The sequence below is a fragment of the Myotis nattereri genome, assembly GCF_964212035.1.
Source record: "Myotis nattereri genome assembly, chromosome: 4".
Taxonomy (NCBI): Eukaryota; Metazoa; Chordata; class Mammalia; order Chiroptera; family Vespertilionidae; genus Myotis; species Myotis nattereri.
In genome coordinates, this window is record NC_138079.1 from 52,582,866 (window position 1) to 52,602,130 (window position 19,265).

The 19,265-nt window shown below is 38.4% G+C and overlaps 1 long non-coding RNA gene across 1 annotated transcript in view; it reads right to left on the bottom strand.

Annotated features, from left to right (window-relative positions):
- The window catches only part of LOC308517530, a 594,900-nt gene that overhangs the window by 405,993 nt on the left and 169,642 nt on the right, over window positions 1–19,265 (bottom strand). The window contains exon 10 of the long non-coding RNA XR_013995843.1: window positions 3,527–3,639. This is a non-coding gene — a long non-coding RNA (uncharacterized lncRNA). The remainder of the gene's footprint in view (window positions 1–3,526; window positions 3,640–19,265) is intronic.

Below are 19,265 nucleotides of genomic sequence, written 5' to 3' on the forward strand. Positions count from 1 at the left end.
ACCCTATTAGCAAAATGAGTAATGGTTCACAAAAAAGGAAATACAAGTGACTCATACACATATGAAAAGATGTTCAAATCACTCCTACATAGAAAAATGCAAATTAAAACTACATTAAGATACCATATTTCACTATCAGGTTGGTAAAAATCCAAAAATTTGACAGCCCCTAGGCTTGGCAAGATAGAAACGGGAACAGTGATTCATTGCTGGTGGGAGTGTAAATAGGTATAATCATTCTGGAAGGCAATTTGGCAATATTTATTAAAATTAGAAATGCATATACTCTTTGACTCAGCAGTTCCAATTCCAGGATTTTTATTCTACAGATACATTCTCACATGAGCAAAAATCATGAATGTACAGGGTTATTTACTGCAGCAGTTCTTGTAATACTAAAAGATTGGAACATTCGAAAAGTTAATTAATACAGAACTGTTTAAATAAGCCACGGCACATCCAATAATGGGATACTGCTCAGCCAAGATTTTAAAGAATGGCAAAGTGTCATAGAATCAATATGTAAGACACATTACATGCGGGGTTAAAAAGGACACAGTAGGCTGCATTTGTTTAAAAAGTGGGGAAAGAAAAAGGTGTTAGCATTTGTTTATATAAACATTTTTTTATGTATCTGTATGTCTACACAAGAAGCTATAACAGAGGTTATCTATTTTCATGTAGGGGTGAAAGTCAGCAGATGGGGACTGATGAGAAGGAAACTTTTATGTTCAATTTTAGTCTCATTAAAGTTTAGATCATGTGCATCTATTACTTATTCAAAAAATTAAATAAATGTTAAATATAATTATTAAGAAAAAATGGGGGTATTTCAGTCTCATTATCTGTTTGGTCAATTCCTAGCATCTAAAGGCACAACCCTCTGCCCTCTTCAGAAGCTTGTAGGCCAGGAAAGAGAGACTACAGAGTTTAAAGAGTGAAGTGATTGCTTACTGAGCACTATTTTTTTTTTTAATTTATTGGAAATACATTGACAGAGTCAGGGAAAATAGCCTCTTCCTACTTAGAAACATTCCCATATTAATTTTATATTGGTCTGACTTAATAATTCTCTTTTTCAAAATGCAAACACAGGGTACATTTCATACAAGTATCTTGAAACTCAGTGTGCATTATTTAATCCAATAATATTTAAAGAATAACTGGTATCTGCTGAGGGATGGGTATTCTAAACTAAAGGAATGAGAAGGGCATGGAGGGGAAAACCCACACCTGTAGGAAGGGAAGGCCTGTGTGAAAGTAGCAGTGAGCAGACAGCCCAGCAGCCAGAGGACAGAGGAAAGGGCTAAAGAGAGAGAGGTGAGGATGGCTAATCAAAAGCCTGCTTCACGTTTTTTAAAAAATCATCATCCAAGGATATGTTGTTGTTCTTTTAAGTTGAGAGAGAGAGAAAGAGAGAGAGAGAGAGAAACATCAATGTGACAGAGGAACATTGGTCGATTGCCTTTCGTATTTGCCCCAACCAGGAACCAAACCAGCAACCTAGGTATGTGCCCTAACTGGGAATTGAACCAACAACCTTTTGGTGTACGGGACCATCCTTCAACCAACTGAGCCACCCCGCCAGGGCAGGGCTATTTCAGTTTTGCCTGGAAGCTTGCTGGTGAAGCTCCTGGCCCACAGATAATCAGTGCTCCTGCTATCTCTTACGTGAACCCTACTTTGCAAATGCTCAAGATTATTGAGGAACCTTTGCTTTTCATACAAAAAAACAAGGAGTAGCCCCTATTTAGCCTCATGGGTTTGCTTTTCTTTCTTGTTTTATACAAAAAGCTGTACATATTTAATGTATATGATGTGATGAGTTTGGAGATAAATACAGACCTGTTAAACTACACCCTGATATGTGCCAGAAACTTATTCATCACCTCCAAAAGTTTCCTCCTGCCCTCTTTCTTTTATTTATTTTTTTGAGATAAGAACATTTAACATGAGATCTACGCTATTAGAAAATGTTTACCATATACAGAACAGTACTGCTAACTATATATGCACTATATTATACAGTAGATCGCTAGGATTTACTCATCTTTCATTACTGAACTGTGTACCCTTTGATCAACTTCTCCCCCACCCTCCAGCCCTGGCAATCACCATTCTACTCTCTGCTTCTTTGAGTTTGACTATTCTGGATGCCTCATATAAGTGGGCTCATAGGTTTCTAATATACATGCTGTGTTTCAAAATAAGACCTAGAATAAGAATTGCTTTGTAGTTTTTTCCCCTTAAATCCTACAGTAAAATTGATAGCTATTTAAAGAGTAGAGAATTAGGTAAGAGTTCACATTGTGAAAAACATGTATTTTGGATTAGTCTTGTTATCACATAGGATGTGCATGTACATAAATATCATTTCTGAACCAGCTGGTTCACTTGAAAGCCCAATTTCAAACTGTTCAATACTCCCATTAATAGCAATTGCTTACAGTGGGACATCTGCTAAATAAATCCAATGATAGTAAACAAAATAAGTTCAATCAACTCTACTACTATCATTTTATAAATACCATGCCTTTCTGCTGTTTTCTGAAAAAAAGTCGTTGTGCCTACGTTATCTAAACCAATAGCAGTGATGGATCAAACTTACATTTAAATGCTTTCAGAGTAAGTTGTCAGCTGTGGAGAATAGCACAGGTTCCCATGTATTGCTCCAGCAGGTGGGTATTTAGCCTGGTGGCAAGGTATGTATGGTGCTGGCAGGATTGTGGCTCCATTTGAAGGGGTCGCCAAAGTTCATGTCTGCTTCAGCATAAATTTCATCATAACTTTAAAGTGTTTTATATTATTGAAACTCTGTAGAGCATGTGCTCTGGATATAGAGATGATATGATGCAGTCATACTTTTCCTACTTGTTCAGATGATATGATACATGGGAAATGCATTCATGTTCATTTGTGCCAAGTTCCCATAATACAAATATCCGTGGCATGGACTACTGGTGGCTGGTTGGCCTCCTGTCTGAGAAACAGGAGGGGTGTATGAAAACAGGGGGCCCTGATTCATAGACCCTAACATGTTAGAGGCAGAGGGGACCTGGAGCTTGTAGAGACCAAACCCAATTTTTGCTGATGAGGAAACTAAGTCAATAATTATATTTACAACGGCTATTTATCTTTAAAACACTATTTTTAATATGTTTTTTTTTTAAAAAAAAAAAAAAACTATGGCTATAGGGATGTAAGTGGGGGGAAAAAAACAAGAAATGGGTAATCCACACAGGAGGAATGAAAGGGTTTGTTAGCAGTGAGATTGCCACCATTCTGTAGATTTGGGAGGGAGGGGGCTTCATCTATTTCCAAGAATAGAAAAGGCTGCGGAACAACCATTGTACTGTTTCATGGAGGCCGGCAAATGAACAGGGAAAGCTGCCTGCAACCTAGGTCACTTGCTCCCACTCTGGCCAGGATTCCCACTCAGGAGTATTGACTCCGCTCCTCCCTGCAGGCCCACGCCCAGCGTCTGCCTCCACACCCTGCAGACTTCAGCCAGTCTGCCTGTCCTTACCTTACTCCAGGGAGGGGGGTCATGATGAAGGGTTGTTTCCACTGCTGATTCCTGAATAGATGTGTATGAATAAAAATTCCTCAAAGCAACGCTTTCTTCTTTGCAAGATTTGTCTAAAAATAAAGGTTTTAGAAAGAAAAACTTTTAGCATATAATATCACCCCAAACATTACTAAAAGCAGCATATCAATGACAGGGTTTAATAGATCTGAATATATTGTTTGGACTCCAGCCCTGAATATTAAGATGATGGTCTTCCATTTCAGCACATCTAATTTCCTTTTTACTTGCCACAACGTGACCACATCATTACTTTATAGTTACTTTTTATTCTTTTGGGGCTAACATATGATAAAGGGAAAATCACTCCGCCTACTCATGATGTGTTGTAAGGTAGAAGGGGTCCTATTTGCCAGACTGAACTCTGCCTCTAACTTGCTACATAATATTGGACAAATAACCTTACTTCCCTGAACCTCGAATGTCTAAAATATAAAATGAGGGCTATGTCTTCTGTAGTTTTAAAAAACTCTGTTGCGGTTTGGAGCCAGTTTTATAAAATTATCACTGTGATTACTATTTTCATTATTCAGGTTGAAATCTAAGACCTACTTGTTGGGATCACACTCAAGCATTTCGACTTGGCAGTGTTCAGCTAGCCTTTCGCGGTTTATCTGGATGGGCACATGCGATGGTTAAGATGTCTGAAGAAGTACACAGAGTTTTCTGCGGTTGACTTTGATAAGACAAAGTGCTTTCTGCAGGGTGTGATTCGGATGAGCACACCAGGACACTCAGCCAAACTCATCTGAACTATCCAAACCCCTTGATTCTGCAAACTGGGTTGCAGATCTTTCAAGAACAGGCTTTCTCACAAAATTGTTGGCACTTTCTCTCCCAATCCCAGCCAGAAAAACAGTAAGCACAGCCTTTCTCATATCATTTTGGCATTTCTGGTCTTGGTCCAGGCTGGAAAATTGAAGTGCAAAAGCACTTAACTGAACATTTCAGAAGGTAAAGAAATGTTCAGTTCAAGTTTAGCTCTCAAATGGACAACGGGTTATTCTTTTATTCACTTCATCAGAACCCGAGATGGCAAAGAAATGCCGTGATTTGCCCTCAGCTTTTAAGGTTATCTACTCTAAGTTACATGTTAGAAGAAGAAAATGCTGCTTATGTGCTTCCGTAAAGGGCTGCAAGCAGGCTGTTGGCTTGTGTTAGAATGTTGCCTGGTAATCTCAATTCAGGTATCTCTACTTCAAACCTGGATTGAATAAATCATTAAAGAATTTTCATTAGGAAAACTTAAATGATGACTATTTTGAAATATATACAAACTTTTGATATATACAACTCACTAAAGTTAATTTGAGCATAAATATGCAACTTAATATACACTTGCTTTTAACCATTCCTCGTCTCCCCCATATTAGCAGAACCCTTAGTCACATTTGTGTCATCTCTGCCTCGATTCTAGTTTCGTTTGCCTCTACTCTCACTTTGTTCTCTGCTGTGTACAGGTGCAACTCTCACAAGTTTGGCTCCAACAATGACCCACACTGTTCGAAAGCAGACTAGGAATTTCATTTTGTAGAGCTGATACTCTAATTTGGGAAATGTCTGTTTTCAATACTGAAATTGTTCAGGTTACTATCTTCAACACATAATCATTACCCCTAATTTGACATCTAGCTGTTCTTTTTGCTATTTATTAATTTTCAAGTTTACATGACCCTGCTCCAGAGTAAATGCCTGCTGAAAACACCCACTTCAATATTTCTAAGATAGGAAGAAAACTTCATGACTTGGATAGACAACAATTTACCAATGAACACAAAAACCAATAAGCACAAAAGAAAAAAAATGTATGAACTAGACTTCATCAAAATTTAAAACTCTTAAAAAGACACCAATAAGAAAATGGAAACGCAAAGCACAGACTGAAAAACATTTTTCACAAAACACATATCTGACAAAGTACTTTTATCCAGAGGACATAAATAATTCCTACAACTCAACAAGACAAACAATACAATTAAAACGGACAAAAAATTTTAACACTTTATAAAATAAGATATACAAACGGCCAATAAGCAAATGAAAATGTTTTCAACATCATTAATCAGTGAAATTAAAATTAAAATTGCAATGAGAAAACACTACATCCACACTAGACTAGCTAAAATTAAAAAGACTAACAACACCAAGGGCTACTGACAATGTGGAGCAACTAGAACTCTAATATATTGATAATGAGAATGCAAAATGGAAAATAGTTTGACAGTTTCTTATAAGTTTCTTATAAGACGAAACACGCACCTGCATCTCAATAATCCCACTCCAAGAGAAATGAAAGCATATGCCTATGTAAACAATTGTACTTGAAAATTCATAGCTATTTTATCCATAATAACCAAAAATAGGGTGCGGGGGGATTCAAATGTTCTTTAACAGGTGAATGGATAAGCCAATTGTGTTACGTCCATACAATAAAACACTACCAAGCAATTTCTTAAAAAGAATAAACTAAAATAGACATCATGAATGAATCTCAAAAACATACCGGTAGTGCTAACTGAAAGAAGTTAGACAAAAAAAAAAAAAAAATTCAACATAGTGTATAAAATTCTCATCTGTAGGATTAGAGAGCAAATCAGGACTTTCCTGGAACATGGGGTTGGGGGAGGCAGGAGAGTGCAACAGGGAGGCTGACTGATATAAGGAACATTTATAAATTTGGGAGCTGATAGAAAAATTCTGTCGTGATTTTGGTAGTGGCTTATAGGTATATATATTTGTCAAAACTCATTAAAGTCTATACCTAAAATGGACACACTTAGTATATGTCAATTTTACTTCAATAAAGTTGCTTTAAAAGATTGGTGTGAACAAACCCAAAAGCCTACCACAAGTTTCCAAAGGTTTTATGCATCTCCCCACGTCCCACATTCAGTGGGAATAGAAAGACTGTCAACATGTGGTACAGAAAACATTTTCTTCCTATTACTTAAAAGGCCTTTCCACGTAATTGCTTCCTATTAGATATCTTTTCTCCAATACTGCAGCAGCTAGAGTTAAAAACGACATGTTTTTCACTGCTTCAAAACCAGTTACGTGTGAATTGTGTGTTACGAGGTACAGGTACTTAAGCAACTTAACATCTTTGATCTTTAAATTACTTCATCTGTAAAATGGGAATAACAATATTTAGCTTACATGATCAATATCTATCTTTTCAACAATATGTTAAGTACAGAGAAGTGTATTAATAAATATAATAATTATCATTATAGCTTGACCCTTGCACTCTTGGGTAAGATTCACATACCCACATTACCCCCTCCAGAGCTTTCTTCCAAGCGGTGATCACATTAGACAAGGCAAGTAAGACCCACAAACATTTAGTTTATTATTTACAATGACTTCAAACTCAGAAGCCTACACTACAGGTCTGCAGGTCTCAACATGTGTATAGACACACAGTCCAAGTCAAATATTTTTACACAGAATACAAATTCCTGTCTTTACAATCTCATCATTTATTGCTTCACAAACTTCTCCACAGACTTTCTTACATGATAAAACTGGCTAGACCATTGTTTTCCACATTTTTTAAAATTGTGATAAAAATACAGATAACATAAAATTTACCATCTGTATTAGTTTGCCAGGGCTGCCATAACAAATACCACAGACTAGGTGGCTTAAACAACAGAAACTTATTTGCTAACAGTTCTTGAGGCTGGGAAGTTCAAGATTAAGAAGTCAGCAGACTGTTTCCAAATCTTAGCTATTGTAAATTGTGCTGCTAGGAACATAGGGGTGCATATGTCCTTTCTGATTGGTGTTTCTGATTTCTTGGGATATATTCCTAAGTGCCCATCAGCAGATGAGTGGATTAAAAAAACTGTGGTACATCTACACAATGGAACGCTACGTTGCTGTGAAAGAGAAAGAACTCTTACCATTCGCAACAGCATGGATGGAACTGGAGAGCATTATGCTAAGCGAAATAAGCCAGTCAGAGAAAGATAAATATCACATGATCTCACTCATTTGTGGAATATAATGAACAACATAAACTGATGAACAAAAACAGATCCAGAGACAGAGAAGCATCCATCACACAGTCAAACCTCAAAGGGAAGGCAGGGGAGGGGGGAGGGTAAGAGATCAACCAAAGGACTTATATGCATGCATATAAGCATGACCAATGGACACAGACACCAGGGGGGTGAGGGCATGTGCTGGGGGGTGAGGATGGCCAGGAAGAGGTCAATGGGGAAAAGGAGACATATGTAATGCTATATGTAATACTTTAAACAATAATTTTTTAAAAAAGAAATCAGCAGATTTGGTTTTTTCTGAGGCCTCTCTCCTTAGCTTGCAGATGGATGCTTTCTCACTGTTTCTTCACATGGTCTTTTCTCTACAGAACTATAAGACCCTGGGTTTAAATGGGGGAAAGAAATTGATTGTGAGGAGGTAGGAAAAGCCTTTCCAATATAAGTCAAATTCCCCTTATTTTTCTCTTGCTCTTTCAAGACCAAACTTGGAGCTCTGTCATTCTATCAGTCTGAAGTCCATCCTCTTACTGAATTTTAAAAGCTATTGGTTGGAAGGTAGTGGCTGCAAGATCATTTCTACTATAGATCTACTTTAAATAGGTAATATTAAAATGTTCCTATTTTAGTTCTGGAGAAGCAATGGTTAGCAAAATAAATCTGACTTCAAGAAATGTAGAAGCAGTTACCATGCAGTGTGATACCTGCCACCACAAGGGAACATTCAAGGGAGCTATGGAAAACCATAAAAATGGCAGCAGTCAGGTGCAGAAGCTCAGGCAAAGATTTTTGATACCTAATCAGCTGAGAAATCACAGTCATGGTCAGTAATACTCACTGAGTGTTTACTGGAGCCCAGGCATCACTCGTAAGTCCCACTCATTTAATCTTCATAATAGCCCCTGAAAGGTACACCATCATCATCACTATCATCCCCATCGAGGCCCAGGAAAATTAAGGATTAGGACATGGGAGCCAAGATTTCAATCCAGGAAGAATCATTTTAGAGCCTGTGTTTTTAACCAGAGCACAAAATAGCCTCCCTGAGAGGAGGAGAGACACAGGAGCAAAGACCTAAAGGGAGGAGGAAAAGCATGTTCCATTTGAGGATTTTGACATTAGACGTTCCATAAGGTTCAGCAAAAAGCACAAATGTAACAGGACGGAGGAGAAAGGAGACTGGAGAAGCAGTCAGGGGTCAAATTGTGAAGGACCCTGCAAACCTCATTAAGGAGAAGGGAGTTAACCTGAGGACTTCAGGGAGCCATTAAAGAGTTTAGACAAGGAAATGATAAGGCCAGATTCACACATTCAGGAAATCACTCTAAGGGTGGTTTGAAAAATTGATTGAAAGGAAGTAAGACCCGAGGCAGGAAGATCCATTAGGACATTTTTGCATTAATCCACCAGAAAGATAACAGTAACCTAAATAAGTAGTGATGGTGATGGGGGACAGAATAGAGAGATGTTTAAGAAGGAGAACTGATAGAAACTGGTGGTTAATTAGCTGCAGACACGGAGAGAGAAGGCAGAATTGGCATGAGTCTGCTCTATCTTTTGGCCACAGGATGAGAACACAGACAGGACAGAGTGAAGGCACTGTAGCTGAGGAGTCCAGTCAGAAGCATGCTGCTTCCAAGGGGCCCTAGGAGAGCCAAGCAGGTGGTCTAATTGATCTTTAGATCTGCACATCAGGAGTGAGAGTTGGGCTAGAGATGTTGATGGGAGAATTATCAGTTTACACAATTCTGCGTGGAAACCAAAGTTGTGAGTGAACAGACCAAGGAGAATGAGCGTAGTGAGAAAAGAGAACCTGGAGCTGAACACAGGTAGCACTGTCATTTAAGGGCGATGGGGAGCTCACAAATCAAGCGGAAAAGCCACTGCCAGGAAGGCAGCTGGAAAAGCCACAGAACATGGAGTCCCAGTTTCACTCTCAAAGGATGACTGGTTAGGTTTAGTTACGCACATCAAATCTTCGATGCTTTCAAATCTTTAAAAAAAAAAAATGGAGGTACTGTTGAAGCTGGATGGGGAAGAATGTGGTTGACAATTCTGCCACTAAGTTACTGAACATTAAGACATTCTGTTGAGGTGTGTTCTATACTAAAAATAGAAATATCAAACTGCATCAATTATACACACTCATTCTCAACTACCATTGAATTACCTTGATGACTGTTTCATGGAGAAGGAAGAGAGATGAAAAGTACCTCTTCTTTTAATTACTAGAAATCTTTTTGGTTATTTAAAAATAGTTGATGCATGTATTTTTTTTGTTACAGAGCATAAAAATCATCTCATTCAGGTAAAGTATATCAAGAAAGTTCAGTGTAAAGCTATTAATTTGTCAAAATGCGTTGAAAACTTGGAAATTGATTGAGAGAGAAGCATTGTCAATAGTTTATGATAATTGGCTAGAGAGCTCCAAGCAGTCCTTACAGGAAGCAAGAGGAGATGTGGGAAAACAGAGAGCTGTAATCTGTGGCTGACCTCTTTTCCACTTGTATTTACAGCCTCGTTCATTTTTCTCTGTCAATGGATATATTTTGGCTCACTTAAGTGCCATCCTTTTCAATTATAGCCAATCTGTTGTGATGAACAGGAAATGATTCCAAAAAGCCAAGTGGGAAAGTTGAGATGGACCAGAAACTGTGCAACTCAGTGAAACCACAGGGGATCTTATGAAACAGGAAATTTGCATGTGATAAAGGAGAAATACTATAGGAAGGCAGAATATTATTTGGTCATGTTATGAGGAACTGTTGTGTTTGCTATAAACTTAAACCTTTTTCAGTGGAGTGTTTAAATTCATGAGCCTTTTTGTAATAAAGCCACAATACATTTTTCTGTCGGCCCTCCACTTCCTGATCTTCCTTTACTCTGATTTTTCTCGTTCAAACTTATGCCTTCTTTTAGCCCTAATCTTCCTGTGACAGCAGCTTGGAAATTTCAAGCTCTCTCCATTCACGTTTGCCACCCACCCTACCATCAACACTTCACTCACTGATCCTTGGGTTTCCAGCTCTGACCTGGCATAACCTTGAGGCAGTCTTCCATGATTGACAGCAGTTACATTTACAGTCTTGTTTCTCAGAGACAGAGAAAAAGACCAGAAGATTTGCAGTGGCAACAGCCAAGGTATTTTATGTAAAGAATTGTGGGTTATAGAAGCTTTGCTAACTTGTACAGGAACCAAAATTCAGGTCATTCTTAATACAGATAAGCCACGCAGCATTCTGTGACCTTTCTGGGTTTTCTTTTGGAGATTGTTGGTTTTTTACTGCTTCTTCTAGTCTGACTGGTATTGTTTGATGGGGGGAGGGGGGTAAAAGGGAAGTAGTGGAGGTATGGGCAGTCTTAATCCCACTGCCTTACTTCTCTCCTCTGCCCAAACTTTCTGTTCCCTCTCCTGTCTTTTCCCCCCTCATCTTTCTGAACCCTCTTGTCCTAATTTTCTTTCACCATTCCCCGCCCCTACCTAAATACGGAAAGGCAGGGTAAAGGTCAGAGCAAGGTCAGAGCAATTAGACTTGGTGGGGACACTATTCTGGTTCTTACACACATAGACACATACACCTTAATTTGTAAAGCTTAAATCATAATTTTACAGGAAGAAAAAAAAAGTATTTCTTTCTGGCATTTCAACCAGAACAAAAGTCACTGAAATAAAGCCTTTTTTCAAACTCAATTTATCATTAGCATTGCCAGCAATATCAGTTCAGCTTTAAATATGACTAAACCTTACAACCTATCCCATGTGTTTTCAAATATCGTGTTGACAGAACACTCTGGGCCTTTTTTGTAATGCAAAGAGCAGAGCCTACATCTGGGTAGGCACAAATATTTTAGGTTATTCTCCTTTAAAATAAACATTTGACTGAAAGCTCTAATTCTGATTGCATATATGCCTTAAACTCTACTTTAATGCTGACATAAATTTTTAGGCTGTTGTTTGACTGGACTCATAGACTCCCATTTCTTTCTTTCTTCTTCTTTTTCTTTTAATCTTTTAAATTCAAGGGATTTTTTAGACTCTACAAAAATATGTCCTTCTCTGTAAAATCAGGAATACCAATGATCTCACCCTTAGACTGAAGGAATGGCTCCTGCTCGGGGATTAATGGAACTCGGAATTAGGAATTGGTTCTCTGAGGGGTGCTATTTTGTATTAACAAGGCAAAATGCCAAAGTAAGAGGTAAAGTTGTATTTTCTCAGGACCAAAATGTATTTCCCCTTTGTTCCTAACATAGTCAAGAAAAAGAAAATTGTTTCTGTATATGTTTTAAGATTTTGTTTCCTTCAACTTCTGAGTGCTCTCTTTTAAGTATCTGTTGGTTTATCTACAGAGAGAGAGAGAGAGAGAGAGAGAGAGAGAGAGAGAGAGAGAGAGAGAGAGAGAACAGAGGCACATATCAAGACAGAAGGTCATTGGAGGGGGCATGCAAAATTAAAGTCTTTTTAAAGGCATTTTACACAATGTTTCAATGGTTAAATCACTCTTGCTACTCCTAGATAACAGTCCCTTTAAAGCAAGGATACATTGGACTCCTATGCTGCTTATACTATTTACTCTGAACCTTTATATTTGCATTTCTAAATTTTATCTCTCATCACAACTACATTTTATTATTCTGTCTCTGGAATAGTGAACAACGATTCCATTTTTTATGAGATCAACTGTGTTTTAACAAAAGTCTTTCCGGAGGGGTGTGAAATCAGCTCACTTGATTTCAATAATTTCTCCCATTTACTTTTCCCCTTCTCAGCATCACATTCGGATCCTTCATTTTGTCCCTCTCTTTGGCAAAGCACAAGTGTGGCTTGGAATGAGGGGACTGTGTGGTTGCCAGGGTGACCCCAAGGACCTGTTATTGCACATATGGTTCTGCAAATGGAAGTTCCTAAGTCGGACCCAATGGCAGGAAAGAACATTTGCAAACTCGCCCAGGGCAAAGCTGGTGTAAAGTTTCAGATAAATGTTCAGAATTAACCACCTCCTGTTACTCCTAAGGTACAAAAATAATTCCATGAAAATAATTTTCAGTTTTTGTATAATCTTGCTCCCTGATCTTTCTCTTTTCCTTAAAGAAGAAAAGAGCACACTCATAGCTCTAAAGGGAAGAACATTCTTTGTTTTGAGGGGCATTCATAACAGATTTGATTAATGTGTGCAGGAGACTATGTAGATGCTTAAGTGCAAAAGGGTTTAAAAGTTCCCATTTTAATTATTGAAGGATTGGAATCAGCAACAAGTTAGCCTGGGGCTCATGAGTTGCCACTTCACATCAGTGAGTCCAAAACTGATTTGCAATATCTTCTAATAACATTTTTACTGTTTCTACAACTTTATAGCTTGCAAAGATACTATATTATTAAGCCTCCTTTAGGACAAGCACTGACTGGAAATACCAGAGCAGAAGAGAGGTGTGTTACCAACATGCAGTGGGCAATCTGGGTTCCGTGAGCCCTTAGAACAGTGGTTCTCAACCTTCTGGCCCTTTAAATACAGTTCCTCATGTTGTGACCCAACCATAAAATTATTTTCGTTGCTACTTCATAACTGTAATGTTGCTACTCTTATGAATCGTAATGTAAATATCTGATATGCAGGGTGGTCTTAGGCGACCCCTGTGAAAGGGCCGTTCGGCCGCCAAAGGGGTCGCGACCCTCAGGTTGAGAACCGCTGCCTTAGGAGAACGTCTTGCTCTGTGCTTTTTCCAGAATTCTGTGCAGGTTTGTTATGATTCCATATCATAACAAGCAGAAGCAAAAAAAGTATTCACCAATTTAGTATATGTTGGGTGTTTTTCACATTTTATATTTGACAAGTAGTATTTCAGCTTAAACTGAATGGTTATTTAACGTTATATGGATTAGAGTTATTTTGGTAAGACTTGGATAAGTAATGCTACTGCTTTAAAAAAAACGACAATCTGGTCAAGTCATTGTATTATTTTAAACTCAACAAAAGTTTACTTAGCATGTCAAGACTTAAAAAAACAATATTTTCAATTGTTATATAATGTGGTAAGCATTTAGTATCCTATGTAATAAAAGCCCAGTGACCATAACGGCAGAACGACCAAAACAACCGCTTGACCAGTCACTATGAGGTGCACTGACCACCTCTCGGTCCCTTTCCCCGGCTGGCAGACTCCTATCATCCGATGGCGAATGGGAACCTGGGGGTGGGTGGCCAAGGCCCCTGCCCCGCCAGTCGCCCCACACACAGAGGGCGACCAGCAGCGGGAGTGGGGCCAGTGAGTGGGCGAGAATAGCTGACCTCTTAGTCCCTCCCCTTGGCTGTCAGGCCCCAATCTCCTGCCGGTGAATGGGGACCCAGAGGTGGGCGGCAGGGGATGCAGGTGGCACAGGCCAAAGACCCGCCCCCTGGTCACCCCCCACACAGAGGGCGACCCACAGCAGGGGCAGGGCCATGAGCGAGAGAGACTGGCCGACCTCTTGGTCCCTCCCTCCGGCCATCAGGCTCTGATCACCCGATGGCAAACTGGAAACCCGGGCAGGTGGTGGCCAGCTGCTGGCAGCCGGGGAAGATGGCAATGATCGCAGGCTAGGCCTAGAGACTGTACCCGTGCACTAATTTCGTGCACTGAGCCTCTAGTTAAATATAAATTGATTATCAAACATGATTTTCAAGATATTGTTAATTATTTCTAATTTTACAGCTTCACTTAAGATTAAATAGAAGAGATAGTTCAATTCACCAAGTATAGTCAGGTATAATAATTTGCTTAGATATATATTTCAAGATCCACTTGATAAACTTCATTCACTATCATAACCATAAAAAATTATGAAGATTGTTTAGAATGTTTAGAGAAAGATTATTATATAAAAATCCCCAGTCATACATAATATCTGAACCCCAAAAGAGTTGATTCCAAGTCCTATAGCAACTTCAAAAAGTCCAATGTTCCTTGTATTATATCAAGAATTTTATGGACACTCTATCACATTGTGTTTGGGGAAAAAATAGGATTAAAGAGTAGAATGAAAATCATTTGACAGATGCTTCTAGTTTTAGTTTGGACAGTTGGCATTAGAAACAACATTTGTATCTATCTCATCTTGTTTGACAAATATCAAGATATGTTGTTTTAAACACCAAATTTTGGTATTTAGGAATTTTCAGAAGTGTGACTAGATCTTTTAGTTTGAATGGACTAGCAGCACATTTGCTCATTCTGTCCACTTAGTAGGCAAAATATTGGTAGATATCAGATTTACGACCAGCCTTACCCCCATTTAATATCAGTCTAGTCATTGGATTCTTCCCCCATGGATTGCACCATCTATCTACACCTACTAATCTTGATTGACAGGTACTGCTAACACTTCCCCTTCAGATGACTACCCAATGTTTAGTGTAGAAACATCTCCTTAGGATATCCAGATCCTGAAACCATCCGTATCAATGTAATGAATCACTTACAATACAAGTGCCTGTCAATTTTCCCCTCCAGTGACACTCCAGATTTCAATGTTTTAATAAATATCTGCATTCCAATATTGAATTATCTTCTGAAGATACTAGATACACATGATTATGTTTCTCATCCAAGTTGATCATAATTTAGTGTTCTATCTGAGGATGTCTGATGTCTTTAAACCCATACCTGGGCAGCAACCCCTCAAGAGCCTATTTCCAGTGCCACTAGATGCCTTATACATTCATGTGGGTTACACATACAAAATACACACAGTACCATCATGCCACAATTTAAGTATTTTCATCATCAATGAAAATTCTGTCTAGATAGCATTTGGATATAAAATGGGGTTTCCTAGGAGAAATGAAAGGAAAGGCCCTTGGAAAACATAAAAATTCTATGTACGTATTTATCAACATAAAGTATAATTATTTTGCATAAATATCAATCATCTGGCCTCTAAAATTCATTTTCAAAAATGTTTATTAGTGGTTCTGTAAGAATAATGGCCAATTCTCTCAATAATCCATTATTCATATCTATTGATTAGAAGTTCTTAAAGTTTTTTAAATTACTTCCTATTCACCCATGGGAAATGGCTATTCTTGTAATGTCTCCAGTACTTCCTATTGACTAAATTCCTAGTCTTTATTTTTATTGTTAGAGGCAAATTCATTTTGTTTCCTTAATTTATAAGTGGATTTACTTTTTTCTACAGTATCTCTTTTAAATTGATACACTTATCTTGTGTGGACCCATCCTTTTTCTCTAGCCCTTTCTGCTGGAAGCCACTCTTATTCTTATTTTTTGATGCTTTTATCTGTATATCTTAAACACATATATTTGAAATTTTATCCTTTACAATTCTAGTATACTTTTCTCTTGAATGTAGTTATATAAGCTTTCTTTTATGAGGATATATTGAATGCTTTCTTTTCATAGTTTGAAAAAAAGAGGTCCATAGATGGGCTTTAAGAAGTCCAGAAATCCTCTGGACATTTATGCAAAACCTGTATATGTTCATTTGTGGAGAAAATCCATCCATTTCAAAAATTCTCAGAGGGTTTTGAGAGACAAAAGAACATAAACTCCTAGTGTGAACAGTCCACAGCCCACACGTCTCCCACATACACCGCCCCACACAGCTCTCCCAGCCCTGGCTGTTCTGTCCTCTCTAGGTGGCAGCTACATTTCCCTTAGCTAAGAAAGGGGTTAAAACTGACTCAGAAAGACACCCTCTGCCACACAAGTGTTAATATTTAACAAGTTGCTGGTTCCCATGTGTATCTCATTCACCTCCTCTTTTCACGGACCAAGACCAGCCTTAGTTTTGCAGCCAGGGCAAGGGGAGAGTTTTGTCATTGTAAAAATTGCAAAGAAAAGGTTATATAGTGTCATTTTTTATGCTGTGACTGGCCTAAGAATTTACCCATGGCTATTTCCAAGGAATATGCACTACAAGTTCCAACCTGATTTCCACTTGGGTCCTGCCTATGTAGGTCATTCTAAGAAAAGGCAAGGAAACATTTTATTTCGTTATTTTTTAGCTTTTCCTCTTAAAGATCAGCATTTAGTTATTCCAGCTCTATAACTCTAGGCCAAATCTTTCTTCTGCTTTCCAGACTCATATATTCAACTCTATGGTCTTTCTCCATCTGGACACCCACAGGCATCCCTCCCTTTCCCCCTACATCCCTGCCTACCCCAACGCCACAAAGATAAGAACTTTCGCATTTATATTTGGTTACCTGTCTAATACATGCTTGGTCCATACTGGAGGTCTATGAATGTTTGCAAATACACAAATAAAGGTAACCAATTTCAAACCAGCTTTTTATTTAACCATTATGTTTAATTCCTTGTTCTGTCAATGGATTATAATACTTCTTAAGACAATTTTTACTAAATTCGCACATAATGAGCATAAAATAAGAACATGGCCATACGTTTCTTAAATTTCTTAGCTTGGGTCTACGTCACATACTAGGATATTAAAAGTGGACCATTTCTATCTTAGTTGGAGTATGGATCAGAGAACATTGATTGCAGATAATCCCAGTTTCAATGTAGAGTGGTGTACTACTTATGCATGGAATCAGCATGCATTTTGACTTGCAAAACAGAAGTAACTAGACCAAGTTTGAGATTGCAGAGCCCATTGAAGAACACGTCTGGAGAAAGGTGTTAGAGTGCTGCTAGGGCATTTCCCTCCGCCGATGGGGGTGGGGGTGGGGGGGGGGAGGCTGCCTGCCCTCACCTCCTGTCAAGTGAGAGGAGCTTGTGTGTGTCTCCCCTGGAGTGTAGAGACCCAGCAAACTGGTAATGAAACCACACAGAAAAATAGCCTATAAGGAAGAAATTGGTTGAAGTGGCTGGTGACAGTGAAGAAAGAAAGCTTTATTAGAAATAAATTGTGATAATAAACATGAGAGCAAAGGCAAAGATGTATAAATATTTTCCATGAACCAGATGTTGGCCATAAAGGAGAGAAGCAGGCTGGAGCCATTTTAAATTTTGTCTAAGAGGACCACATGAAAAGGTGATATGATTCTCCCAGGGGGACAGGGGATGGACTACTACATGCCCTGGGGCTGGAGGAAAATGTAGAACAGGCAGCTGGAAGACAGAGACTCATTGCCTTTATCATGGGAAGTTTACTCAGGTGTGCCCAATGGGATGACTTTCAAAGAGATCTATAAAAATATCCCCAAGAAAGATCAGCTTGAAACAACCAATGAGACCAAAGAACCTCAATGTCAGACCAAGGTATTTCCTGCCTGTTCCCTCTCTTCCTTCCCCCTCACAACTCTGGAGGAAGCAGAGGCAGCCAAATGGGGTGAATAAGGAGAAAAGAAATAAAATACAAGAACATAGAGTTTTTCTCCATATCTGCCCGCCACTGCAGACTCCAAGCCAGAACAGGTCTAAGCTGAGGGAGGGCGGGGAGGGAGGAATCCTTAATTTGATATGAAGTGTGTGCTTTTGCTATGACATGGGACTTGAAATGAGAATTGGTTTTATGACAAAATGGACTAGAAGGCTTTTGATTTTCTGAGGGAGACGAAAAAGGCATGGGGCCTGCCAATATTTTCTCCAAAGGGCAGGTAAGACCTATTCAGAGCAGGTTTGAATGAACACAGGAAAAAGGAAGCACTTTTAGTTTTATCATACATCCTATGGGCTCCTATTATTTCCATAAATTATTACCATCAAAATAGTTAATGTTAGTAATGTGGTAATGTCAGGACGTGAAATATTTTCTCTGAAAAATAGTGATTCCTTACATCATTCAAGGTTGCAATTCTAAATTCTATATCTTGCAGTTATGGGAGCAATTGATGGCAATATCTCCATATTTGTCCATGAAAATATTTTTCTTGACTTTAAAATATATTTTATAATAATATAAGTAAATGTGCCACCAAAATATGTTTCATTAAAACATTTTATCATGTAACCATGTTGAAAATGGTTCATTTAAATTTTGTTATTATTTAATAGGCTACATTAAATTTACCAGCGGGCACAATAACAAAATATATTATGAATTATCTTCTAAAAGCAGATCTATAATTTAGTAGGACAAGATAGATTTTCTACATATTGTAGATAAAAAAGTAGTAAACATTTTCGATGATAATGATGTTCGGTTTATAAATCATTATTTAACACATGCTAAAATATAAAGAGCCCCTGAAGAAGTAATTTTAAAATGGCATATAAGAAGGCTTGTTTGCTCATACTGTGACTAAACTTAGTCTCACCATCCACTTGGTCTGTCATATCCTCTTAAAGTGGAAAGTAGACAGCCAGATATAAATTCTGAGAAATAGTTCATCCTAAACAGAACAGAGTGCTGGATAAAAGGGTTCTTCCAAGTCACATCCTGGCATCAAGTATGTCTGTAAGGCAGAAACCAGGTAGATGAGAAAGGAGATAGACTTGGTTATTCGATTGTCTGTCTTCTAGTCACACTGCACTGAGCATTTGCTACTCCCAATTTCTTCACACCCTGGCACTTCTGTGTGTTGTCCTGATGGAACCTTTGCTTTTGCTGCTCAGTGGGCCTTTAAGGCTCTAAAAAAACCTTATATTTCTACAGATAAAGTGATGCAGAATATATGCCAAATTAAGGAACCATGGAGGGTGGGGGGGTGAGTAGGAGAGGCTGGGGGATTGACAAGGGGGAAAAAAAGGAGACATATGTAATACTCTTTGTA